The 13,536-nt window shown below is 42.8% G+C and overlaps 1 protein-coding gene across 1 annotated transcript in view; it reads left to right on the top strand.

The window, feature by feature from the left end:
• htr4 (5-hydroxytryptamine receptor 4) overlaps positions 1-13,536 on the top strand; it is a 356,392-nt gene that overhangs the window by 215,640 nt on the left and 127,216 nt on the right. The window lies entirely within an intron of this gene.

Consider the following 13,536-nt stretch of genomic DNA (forward strand, 5'->3'; position numbering starts at 1 on the left):
AAGGAAACTTGCGAAACTGAAGCCTTTTCTAACGCAGCAGCACTTTGAGACTGTCGGGCTTTTGTGACAGCACGGCTGGATTATTGAAATGCACTTTATTGTGGGCTGAGCCAACATGCACTTTCTCGGCTGCAGCTCGTCCAAAATTCTGCAGCTCGACTTTTAACTGGAATGCGTCGACGTGAGAGCGTCACACCAGTTTGCATTGGCTGCCGGTGGGCTTTAGAGTGGATTTTAGCACACTGAGGCCGCACTGTTTTGGGGATTTAGCTGTAAAGTGCCAACAATCCAGACCATTTTTCATTCAAAATTCAAGATTTTTTATTTGTCAAACCATGTGAAATTCTGTTTCTCTCATCCTTGATTGTGGAGCGGGGGGAGGGGGAAGAGGTGTGGGAGGGAGGTTAGGGAGTTCAGCTTCCCGATGGCTTTGTGTACGAAACTGTTCCTCAGTCGACTGGAACTGACCCGTAGATTCCGCAGTCTCCTCCCTTCTTGATTCTTGAATCTTGAATCTAGTTATGATCACTGATCAGAGATGATGCTTCTTTTATGAAACACTCTGCTCCTCTCTCCTCAGACACTAGCGTTATGTGAAGAGGCAAATGCCTAAATATATTTGTTTCAAGTCAATTTCCAACAACATGTTTTGAAACACGCGTGTTCTCGATCTCTTTTTATGGCGTGTGCATTTAAACTGCCTGGTTCTGGATTGAAGACTTTAACAGGATGTTTCTCAGTCGTCCTTGGACCGATTTTACCCATTAACCGCTGCTCTGCTTTGTCAAACGCTCCAGAGCGAGAGAGAAGTGTCGTGTTTGCAGCTTTGCAGCTTTCAAGTTTTGATCATCATTTATTTCCCCTCTGTTCATCACAGAGCTACAAAACCACATATATGTGGTTTTGTATGTAGGTGTATTAGAGTGTCTAGTTTCACAATAAATAAAACTAAAATAAATAACAACGTAAAAGCAAGTTTTTCACTTTTGGCACTCAAAAGTGGAGACAGCCGTCTCCATGGAGATTCAAGGGGAAAGGGGCGGAGTTAAACGCTGCAGCAGCGGCAGCTCAGAGCGGCTCAGCGTGAGAGAAGGGCACATAAGCCTGTGTGAAGCAGCAGAGATGTTAGAACGTCTCTGGTTCCACTGGAGTCATTTTCTAAAACAGTTCTAAGAGTGTCTGAAGAGGCGGACATGATTTGTACAATTTAGCCATTTTCCACATCATCTGTTTTTAGAAGTATGAATGAATTTAATTACTTTGATTTATCGCCCAGCCCTAATCTAGTCATAATAAATCAGGCTGAGTCGGTGCATTGATTTTTCTATATAAATCATTCGTGTTTGAGTGATTTTTTCTGTGAACCATAAAAGACTGGATTTGACTTAGTTCCGTTTTTTCATCTGCAAAGAGTTAGTTTGTTTCTTTGTGTCAAAGCAGGATACGGTCGGCCTGTATTGTTTTGTAGCGTAACAGCATTGATGAATGGGTCACACAAAGAGGACACACAGGGATATTTCAGGATTTTTGACATAGGGCCTCATTTCCTAGTTATCCAGAGTGTTGCTGATTTCTGGAGATATTTTTTTTTGTAATTCATGCAGTTCTTATGTTTGAAGAGTTTCGTGGCGCTAGGCTAGTGCAAGGCTAGCGCATTTCTATGGTATCAGCTAGCCTGCATTAAAAACAGTCTGACCCGCTCCACAAAGCACCTGAGGCAAATCACTTATAACACCAGACTGACCATATAAATGTCTGTGTCCATAGAGTAATGTTTGGAATACCGCCTTTGCTCTGCCCAATCCCGTCAGACCTTGGAAGCTAAGCAGGGAAGGGCCTGGTCGGTACTTGGATGGGAGACCGTTTGGTAACACCAGGAAGCCTAGCGAATGTAGTGAGTGAGTGAGTGGTTGGTGGTGGTCGGAGGGGCCGATGGCGGAGACTGGTCGCCTCGCTTCCGTCAGTCTACCCCAGGGCAGCTGTGGCTACAATAGTAGCTTACCACCACCGAGTATGGAGTGAACGAATAGTGCAATGTAAAGCGTCTTTGAGTGTCCAGAAACGCGCCACATAAAACCAATGCATTATTATTATTACTATTATAACTGACCTGCATCACATGAATGATCACATTTTGAGGGACTATTTTCTAGCAGATCACTCCGCCGCTGCATAGCTTATACAACCACAAAGCTGATGCTGCTCAAGTTATTTTAAATGATTCTATGGACACAGACATTTATATGGTTAGTCTGGTGTTATAAGTGATTTGCCTCAGGTGCTCTGTGGAGCGGGTCACACTGTTTTTAATGCAGGCTAGCTGATACCATAGAAATGCGCTAGCCTTGCATTAGCCTAGCGCCACGAAACTCTTCAAACATAAGAACTGCATGAATTACAAAAAAAATGATCTCCAGAAATCAGCAACACTCTGGATAACTAGGAAATGAGGCCCTATGTCAAAAATCCTGAAATATCCCTTTAAATGAGGTGCTCGTGCAGAAAGCAGAGCGCCGTGTTCGGGGAAAGTGTCACGACGCAGCGTCCTGTATAACTGTGTGACTGTGAGGGAAGAAACGCACAGGACACACACACAGTTATTCCTCATGGCTAAATGGAGAGCCTGCGTATCACATGATGGTATCAGAGCGTTTCCCGGCACCATGCGGCGCATTTCCCGCTGCACGGCCTCAAAGACACACATTTATAGAGCGGTTTGTCGGCGCTGGCGTTCTGCGGCCGCCTCCCTCTGCGATGTGATCTGAGCGAGGGCTTTATGTTCCGCACATTTCTGAACTATCGCTGCTGGAAACGCTCGTTAGTCACACATCCGAGAGCGAAGGATCGACATGTGGCCACGCCCCCCTCTGACCTGCGCCGAGTTGCTTTCACCCCGGCGATGTGGCGTTCGTGACCGCGGCGCTTTCAATTAAGACGAATCGGAACTCATTTTTTGATGAAAGCTTGGTGTTTATGGGTGTTTTTTTTATAGTAGTGCAAACAGAGCAAACAGTGAATGAGCAAAAAAGAAACCACGAATGAAAGTTTTCTATGAGACCGGGCCGATGGAGCCTCTGTTTCTTCATTATGGCACATTTTATTTACATGTCATGCTTTTCAGAGGTTAGATTAATCCTGCTGTTAACTAGAGATGCACCGATTCAGCTTTCTTGCTTCCGATACCGATAACGATACAAGGGGTTTGAGTATGTGCCGATATCCGATATTAACCGATACCAAGAGACTTTCTTAACCTCTTAACTCCCACCTGAACGGATCCCATTTTCTCCAGTTTGGCTTTACCCTAATCAAAAAGCTTCTTGGGGAAAAAAGCACCAAAACAGCCACAAAAAATGAGAAGAAAACAAGGATGTAAACGCAACAAAAAAGAGACAAAAATTCAACAAAAATGTGACAAAAACTCAACCAAAAAGTGACAAAAATTCAACAAAAATTCAACCAAAAAGTGACAAAAATTCAACAAAAAATGACAAAAAATGACAAAAATTCAACAAAAAATGTGACAAAAATTCAACAAAAATGTGACAAAAATTCAACCAAAAAGTGACAAAAATTCACCAAAAATTCAACCAAAAAGTGACAAAAATTCAACAAAAAATGACAAAAAATGACAAAAATTCAACAAAAATGTGACAAAAATTCAACAAAAATGTGACAAAAATTAAACCAAAAAGTGAGAAAAATTCAACCAAAATGACAAAAAAAATGACAAAAATTAAACAAAAATGTGACAAAAACTCAACCTAAAAGTGCCAAAACTCAACAAAAATGTGACCAAAAAAAAAACAACATAAAAAAGGTGACACAACACAGCAACAACGCGAGGAAAAAGATCAGTTTTGTGGGTCTTAGCTTTCAAACGAGGTGTTACACAGACCTATATAATGGCCAAAGAGGACAGAATGCATTTGGTTCAGGCGGGTGGTAAGAGGTTAAAAGTGACTCTTTTCTCCATTTTAAGATCAATAAAGTCATATCTTTTCTTGTGCTGATGTTACAGATCAATTATCAATTATATCTTAAAAATACAGTTATCCCTGGGACAGGCCATTATACATTAATATAAACAGCTAAAAAAATAAAGTGATCTGATCATTACAACTTGTGCATCACAAATATCTTAGTTTATCTTTGTCAGTTATTCTTTAAAAGCATTTCACGTGGCCCCTCCACCATTTCTATCATCGTTTCTGACCCAGCCTTGATGAGCTACCGCTAGCAACAGCATGATAGCTATAGCATGCTTTGCTAGCTGCAGCATATTTTGCGGTGATCAAAATATGTTTGCGGAGGTTAAAACGATTTCTCGAGGTTCTGCCAAATGGCCGCTGGTTGCGTTGCTTTATGACCACAACGCTCGGGGCCGCCATTGCAGCAGCAGCTCCATATGTGGGCGGCAAAACAAGCTAGTTTTCCATTAGATATCATTGCACTTTCATCACGATATTGCTCCTGTGATAACGCTGGGTTAGACACAATTAAAGAAACCAGGCGAGTTTCCGTAAGGAACATTTGAGAAATCTCGTATATTAATGAGGGCCGGACTTTTATTGACAGGCCGTTAGCATGAGAGCTAATGGCGCAGCTATGACCGAGATCCACGCGCCACGAGGGTGGAGTCTACAGTAAAGATCCCGCCCTTATGCCCTTTTTAGGAACATGCTCCGTCACAGCAGGGGAGGAGGAGTCTGTAAATCCACCATGATTTTCCCCTCGAACGTAAATATTATGGCAAACGGGGAGGAGTGAGGAGGCGGAGTCTAGACATAATATTATTTATTATGTCTATGGTCCAGCCCTTTAAAATGCCCCCTAGGCCCATATTCACTTAGTTTATACCATGGTCTGGGTGAATACTCGATTCTGATTGGCTGGTGGGTGCTAACAAGCGTGCATTATTTTCGTATAACCGCACACGTAGTCCGGTAGTTAAATCACTGGGATATCACTCCGCTGTGGGCGTCGCCATAGCAACGCATGACACAGCTGAATCAGATAAACGCGTAATTAGTGACTGACAGGAACGTATGAGATGGATTTTGTTTAATTTCAACGTTTTGGGCCAAAACAAAATGTTTGATAAATGGGAAGTAGAGGAGAGTGAGCAGCTAGGTTAGCTACTGTTAATAACATATGAGCTTTACATTTCTATTGAAAACGGTTAAGGCACTATTCATGATTTTCAGGCGTACATAAAATGATCCTGCATTTAAACATATTTGTCTGGATTAGTAAAGTCAATCATAAAAGTTTCAGTTCGTGGGGGCCAGGTGTAAGCGGACTCCACCGCAGCTGTTTCCATAAACAGTTGAGCTCGTTGAACTAGCTAGCTAGCTTCAGGTTAAACACATGGATCTATTAAACAGCGTAAAAGTGAAACAACTCCTGCCCACGAGTGCCGCACATCGGTGTTTACTTCCACGGAAAAGTGCCGGGTTAGTCCTGTTGTGTTGTGATTCTGGCGATGCAGCGTGTGCTTATGTTGTGTCGTTGAGCCTGACTGAGATCCTCGTAGCTGCGGAGAATGACTCGCCCTGAGACGAGCCTTCGGTGACCGGCTAATAACCAACATAAAATAGTCCCGGTGGTCTGGCATATTTAGTGAGTTTAGTAAATGAAACAAATATTTATTATAAATGTTACGTTTGTGGGACCATGGTATAAGCGGATTAAACAACTCGGAGCCGTGCATTCGACGGTTATAATGCACTTCGCGGAGTAACACCACTCCACTGCGCGTCGTGGTGTTCTTGACTCCGCGTCGTGCATTATAACCGTCGAATGCACGGCTCCTCGTTGTTTAATCCTTACTTAGTCGGTGAAAGCTGTGTTTTTAAGGCGGTGAGAGCCAAAACAGGTATCGGTTCAGTACGATAGTGTTTTCTTTTTCCTGTATCAGCTCTAGGGCTGCAACTAACGATTATTTTGGTAATCGATTAATCGACCGATTATTTTTACGATTAATCGATTAATCGCTTGGCTGTGAAAGGTGCATGGAAATTGTATTTTTTTCAATTTTTTTATCACATAAAGCTAAAGTGGCGCCGCTTGAGGACACGTGGATGGAGTAAACTTAAAGTAAACGTTTGTAGGATGCTCTTTGTGCTAATTCTGCTTTGATTGGACGAGACAAAGACAGATATTTATGAAATTTACGATGTACAAAACACTGCAGCCCCTAACTTTAAAAAACAAAGTAGATTTTCATCCAAAATACATAATTGTCATGTCTTTTTTACTCAATTTTACTCTGTGTTTACTAGAAAACGATTAATCGATTACTGGAATAGTTGACAACTTTTTTAGTAATCGATTAGTTGTCGATTAATCGATTAGTTGTTTCAGCCCTAATCAGCTCCAATATCCGAAAAAATGAATACATTTAGAGACATCAAGGTGAAATCTCTGCTGTAGGTTGCTGACACAGACATGAAGGGGAAAAGTCTATCGCAAATTTTGCCATGTTTTTTTGTGGTTCAAAACCTACAAAATCAGGCTAGAAGTTCGAAGTATAAGACTGGAAAGTTTGGAGTCTGTAGGAGCTGCTAAAGTGGAGAAAACAGGCCCTAAAGTTTTGTAATGTATATCACTTCCAGACTGAGGTATTGTTACTGTTGTCTCCCGGAAAGGAAATGACCGTATTAAGTTGCAGTGTATTTTTTACTCTGACATTAAAACCTTTAAAAGCAAAACTTAACGGAGAAAACTCGCTAAAGGCAACACTGACGACTGGGTGAAAACGTCTTTTGTAAATGAACAGATCCACATAATCGGCTTACTCTAAAGAGCCATAAATCCTATCACTATTTCACCCGTTTCCTCTGACCCCGTCCCACTGTTTCCAATACTGTGGAGTTTCTTTGCTTCATAGCGGGAGCGCAGACCTCCATCACACGCTCCATTAGCTCCACAGTAAAGGCTGGCGGAGGCGGCGGACACGCTGGCTTCAAAATGATCTCGAAAACCGCAGTGAGAAACAATACAAGAGCGGAGGAGGTGAGGATCCCACAGAGAGCTGCACCCGCAATGGACTTCGAGGCTATCAACCTTTTTCATCTTTGGCCCGTGCTGTAATAACGTCTCACAGCTCAATCACAGCACGGCATTTCACTTCATTCACGCAGGTTTGAGGAATCCTGTTATCAAGGCTCAAGAGCTGCATTTTTAGTTTGCATTTCCTGGTTTTGTTGCATAATAGATAGAACAAGGAAGTGTCCTCTGTGGTTTTAATGTCCATAAACACTGGACCTGTGCTGAGCAGCTCTGCACTCAAACTGCCTCACAGCACCACGGATTTGTTAGCATGCCTTTAGCTAAAAAGCAGTCCTTGGTGGTCAATTGTTCATGTATAGAAAGTATATTAAAAAAAAGGTAAAATATGAACTTTGAAGGACCCAAAAGCAGATTTATAAGCCACAGTTTCTCATGGCTTTAAGAGCTTGTGTTTAGCACGATCGATCTTTTTGAACAAATACAATCTTTTCAGTCGCAATGAACGATATTCTGAAGGTTTTTTCTGAGGGAATTTTAAGTTAATAAATACAACAGAAAAGGTCCTGTTTTATTAAGTATCAAATCCCCAAAAACGAGGCGAAATTGCCACGACATGAAGTCTCCGATGGCACACATTAAAGCTGGGCGATTTCCCCCCCCCCAAAAAAATCAGCATTTTTTTTTCCAAAAAACTCGATTAACGATTCGATTTCCCCCCCATTTAAAGTGCATCAACATAAACAAAATTGCAAAGGCAAACCCTTTTTCTAACCCAAGTCACTGTGCAACAAAGATGGTTAAACTTAACTTAAATTATTTATACTGTATATGGATTGAGCTAATTAACAACAAAAAATCCTGAGGTAATTGAGGCACATTTGTACAGCAGGACCATCTTCCTCTAAGCAGAGGGCAGAGATTTTTTTTTTTTAATCTAAAAAAATAAATAAAAATTATTTGATAATATGAATCGGTTTGACCTACCAGCTTGATTTTGAAATCAAATTGATTTTTTCCCCAGCCCTACCGCACATATAAAGAACCTATCTCAACAGCCTGGAGACTAGTTGGAGACTAGTATGGCCACTAGTCACAGAGATGTCTCTGATACGTCCCCTGGCAATAAGACGAGTCTCCAGGTCTCAGTGAAAACAAACAGGTTTGATTTCAGCGGAGACCACATGGAGACTTGTCTCTATATGGTACAAAGACAGATGTACGCCGTCTCTTTGAGATCTCCTTGGTACCTGGCAGGTCTTTGAGACATTTCAGAGAAGTCACGGAAAAAGTCTCACAGGTTGAGGACAACAAATAGCATTCGAGACACAACTGCTTGAGACCACGCAGACCTCTCGGAGACCATGCAGAGACCATGCAGAGACCACATGATCGTTTCTCCAGGGGACGTCTCAGAGATATCTCAGTGACCAGCTGCAACTCCAGTCTCCAACTAGTCTCCAGGCTTTAGCTTTTTTCTTTTTCCATTTATTAAACTATGTATCTACAAAAATGCTAAATAAATGTCATATAGTCAGGAGGGGGTCTGGCTCCCGGACTATAAGTAACTCTTGCCCCTAGAGGCCATAAGCGCAACTGCAGGTGTCGTAGCATGTTGCGATTTTTTTACTTATTTATTGTCTTGGAGAGTAAATACTACGCTGACAGAAAAGGCGAAGGGAGAGAGGGATATTGTGAATCCAATTATACAATGGAAATAATTTTTTTCACTCAAACTTGGCTGTAAATACTGTTTAAGTAACGCTAGCTCACAGTTAGCTTTGCCCGTTAGCCTGTTAGCTTCTTCTTTGTGATTCTATTAGTGTGTATTGGTGACTCCGGTCCGGTGGCAGTCAAGTTGCAAGCATGGTTTTCTGGCCAGAGACACTAGGGGGAGATGAAAGACCCTCCAATCATCCCATAAACACTTGTATTACCCCCACAGGGACTACGGAAAGGATTTATTATGGTAAACAAGTTACTTAGCGCTGCTTTAAGTACATTTCTTCGGAGAACAGTGGCTGACGCACCATATTGTCTTCTCTCATCTTGTCGGTGAATAAACGATGACCCTAATTTGTAAAGCTTGTTACGCTTGTTTGAATTACACGACTCTGACAGTAATCCTGTTTGCAAAGTAAGAAACACTCACATATAGAAGTACTCTGTCAGGCCCGCGCCATAATCACATCCCTTTGTGTACATTACGACATTAAGTGCAGCGTTTACATGTTCAGAGCAGATAAAGGCTGTTTCCGAGGTAATCACTGCTTCGGGAACACGACTCAGACGTCTGAGCAGCGAAGCTTATTGTTACTACTTTTCCCTCCGTGATTACCGGCATTGTTGCTTGTTCTGGGAGACGGCGATAGAAACGTCTGGGGACAGGTTACAAAAGCCAACAAGCAAACAGAACAAGTTCAGAGGGAAGTTTTCGACGGAGGCCACGGGAAGAGCGAGAAGGGTAATGGAGTTCGCCGGCAGACGTGGAAAGTGTTGTTTAGTTTTCTGTTCTAGTTTGTGAGTGAATAAGTGAATAATGTCGCCAAAATACTCGAGAGTAAAGTCTGAATTAAATTGGAAAGCATTAGAACTCACAGCTTCGGTTTTACTTTATACACTACTGTTCCAAATTATTATGCAACTCAGGGTTTCAGTACATTTTAAAGCTTGTAATGGTTATGTTTACTGAAATCAAAAGCTATTTCAATCAAAAACATCATAGCAGGTCAAGTTGTATTTTACCATAGGACCTTCTTTGAGCAACTTCAAAACTCTTACATCCATTAAACTTGTGAGTTTTTGGAGAGTTTCTTCTTGGATTTCTTTGCAGGATGTCAGAATAGCCTCCCAGAGCTGCTGTTTGGATGAAAACTGCCTCCCACCCTCATAGATGTTTTGCTTGAGGCTCCAAAGGTTCTCAATAGGGTTGAGGTCAGGGGAGGAGGGGGTCCACAGCATGAGTTTCTCTCCTTTTATGCCCATAGCAGCCAGTGATGCAGAGGTATTCTTTACAGCAGGACATGGTGCGTTGTCATGATGAAGATGATTTTGTTTGGGAAAGCACGGCTCTTATGGTCATTTTCACACCTTCAGGGAGCCTAAAGGGGCTGACCAGCTCTCTCCCCATGACTCCGCCCCCTCCTTACTGACGTCACAGCCTTGTTGGGACATGGAGGCCATTCACCAACCATCCACTACTCCATCCATCTGACCATCCAGGGTTACACGGCCTCATCCGTGAACAAGACTGTTTGAAAATGAGTCCTCATGTATTTCTGAGCCACTGCAGCCGTTTCTGCTTCAGCTTCAATGAACAGTTTAGGGGAGGCCGGATAGAAGGTTTATGCACAACTGCAGCCTCTGGAGGGTCCTACACCTAGATGTTCGGGAGACTCCAGAGGCACCAGCAGCTTCAAATACCTGTCTGCTGTTTTGTAGCAGCTGTTCTCTTAATTTGATGCATTTGTCTGGCTGAAACCGTCCTCATTGTGCCTTTATCTGCACAAATCTCTGAACAGTACAATGATTATGCTTAATCTTTCATGAAATATCGAAGGTTTTCATACCTAGTCCAAGGTATTCGACTATTTCACGTTTTTCATCGGCAGAAAGAGCCTTTTTCTTTCCCATATTGCTTGAAAATGATGGTTTGCTTGATAATGTGGAACGCCCTTTTTCAGTAGTTTTTCCCTTAAGTGGGCTTAACCTGAAAACTAATCGTCCCAGGTCTCTGAGATTCATGTCAGTGATTCAAAGAGCCCTGGGACACAAAACCATTCATCAGTTTCAATGACGTACCAAAAAGAATGTGTTAGTTGTGCATGATGTGTCCATTTAGAAATGCCTGAGTTCAGCATAAAGACCTCTCGCACTCACTTTAAAACTCTGCTACAAAAGTTACTGTGTTCCCCTTGGTGCACTTATGTTACTTCAGCCCGGTCTGTGTTTCCAGCTGTGGGTTCGCTGATGTCAAAGCACTCACGGAGCAAAGCAAACGTACAAATATGAGGTTAGGAGGGAGCCGCAGTGGTGCGTTCACTGCGCGTTGACTTTGGCCGTTAAATCTGAACAGTAGAAAGTGAGCGCCTCTGCGGAGCTGCTGTTAGAGAGGTTTAAGGTCCTGACTTCTGTCCAGTTTTCCATCACGGCCATTCCCACCTGCAGAGAGCTGGAGGCCGCGCTCCGCCGACTGTCCGGACGATAAAACGCCACTGAGTGATTTATGGAGAGGGGTTTCCAGGCTCCGACGGCAGGTAAGGAAAAGTAATGCAGACACGGGATGGCTTCTCATGATAACGGTCTCTTTATGATTTGTCAGACAGTGGCAGCCTCTTTTTATTAGTTGCGTTTTTCAAAGTGTAAATATCGACCCCATTGTAATTGCAGATGATTTAAATACAAAAAGTGCCATTTATCGATCGCGTCTTATATATTGTGAGTTATCTTGCTGATGTCATGAAAGTCTTATATTTAAAAAGAGTCTTTCTTTTGAACGGCTCTTTGAAATGAACAGATCCCAGTGAAGAGCCGTGAATCCCAAATGATCCATATTATTAGAATAAGGAAAATTAACCTTTGGGACTGAGCCTAAAGGAAAACATAGGCTTAAAGTGAATAGAGCCATAGCCTGTTTTACTACCAGTGTGACGTGTACTGGTAGGTGTGCGCACATATAGAGCAAGTAACTTCACCGCATGGGCTCGTCCTGAAACTCGTCCTGAAACTCTTTACACGGGACCAGATTATGTGAATGAAGACAAGAGCACTTGGCTTATGCCTGGGGTCACTGAGCGATTTTGTTTGTCTTAATGTGTAATGTGTAGTCAGACCCGCTCATGTTGCTTTGACTCTGCATGTCCTGATGTGTTGACGGCATAGACTCTATGTATAATGGACAGCTTCTCCTCAATCCTCCCCGTTTACCATAATGACCACACTTGTGGGGGAATTCATGGCGTATTTACAGACTCCTCCTCCCCAGCTCTGATGAAGCATGTTCCTAAAAAGGGCATAAGGGCGGGATCTTCACTGTAGACTCCGCCTTTACGTGACGTGTAGCTCGTGCAGCTCCAATGCTAACAGTTCAAACCTCATTAAGTACAAGATTTCTAAAATTCTTCTTACGAAAACCAGCCTGGTCCCCTTAATTGTGACTAACCCAGCGTTAGGAGGAATATCTAGCTCGAGATAGTTCCAAAAAAATTGGGAACAGGCTTTAAAGTTGGTTTTAACGTGTCTAAAGTCCAATGCATTTCAATGGGGGACCAGTGGCGATATGGAGGCACTACAGCAATGGCGGCTCCTAGTGTTGTGGCCAAAAAGCAGAGCAGCCAGTGGCCATTGGTTGACGGGACACTGACTGAGATCCTCTCTGCAGCCAGAGGATGTCCCACTCTACGACGAGTGTTCCAAAATATCAGACACTGCCTGTTGTCGGTCGTAGCTCGTCTTTGATCGTACTTTTCTGTTTTAAATCTTTGTCTTGTCTCACTGTACGACCTAAGACCTCGGATTTTCAGCATGACCAGTGATCGTACATCGTAGCCGGCCAAAATCCTGCAGTGGGCACCCGCCATTGTGCGACCTCTCAGGGCGGAGACCAACAGATCAGATGCAGAGAAAGTGTCCATGAGAGGAGAAAGCCTTTTTATAAAGCTGATCAGCACTGCTCCTCATCATCCAGCCCTGATATGAGGATCCCATCCCTAGTGCTCTATAATAATGTAAAAAGAAGTTTGAGGAAGCAAGTGTCAGCCAAAGCAAGTGAGGAACAAAACTCTGTGGGCGACTTAAAGACTCTGTTTCGAGGGGGCTGATAGGTCTTCACGTACTCTCCTGCCCGCTCCACCGCTTGCTTTTCCTATTAAAAGCTTTAATCAATCACGTCGAGTGCTGTGAATAAATCAGGTATTGAGTGAGCGCGGTGTTTCCGGAGCGTCGGCGCAGTCTGGACACATGCTGTTAACTCTTATGAGCTGAGAAACGCTCCCTTCGAAAAACACAGACTTTTATTAGACTCACACAGATGGTTTTGTCTTCAGCCGCCGCAAATTATTCATAACAACAGCAGATTTATGGAGGATATTACTCCCAGGGCTGAACACAGGCAGAGTTACGTAAGAAAAAGTCAGAATACGGTGAGTGTTTTTCAACCAGGAGAGACTTTAATGAACAAGTCAGGTTTGTGCCATGGATTCTGCTGAACTCTGTGGTGAAAGGACAGTGTTGTACATTACATATAGAGATGATGGAGAGGCTGAGGAGGTGGATAGATCTGCTGCTACAGTGGAGACGAGGCAGAGAAAGTCCAGCAAACATTTTTCTCTACACTTGACAACTTCGTCATTCAAACATTTTCACATAAAAGATTCTTTTCTAGTTTAAATACGGTCTTAAATTCCACATAAACGTCACAGGACGACATAGTTCCACGTTCTCCTCGCCGTTTGTGTATGAACTGACCCTTAAACTGGTCAAACAACATGTGTGTGATAGTCTGTAAGTTTAAATGTTTTACAAAGG

The sequence above is a fragment of the Gobius niger genome (assembly GCF_951799975.1).
Source record: "Gobius niger genome assembly, chromosome: 5".
In the NCBI taxonomy this organism is placed as follows: domain Eukaryota; kingdom Metazoa; phylum Chordata; class Actinopteri; order Gobiiformes; family Gobiidae; genus Gobius; species Gobius niger.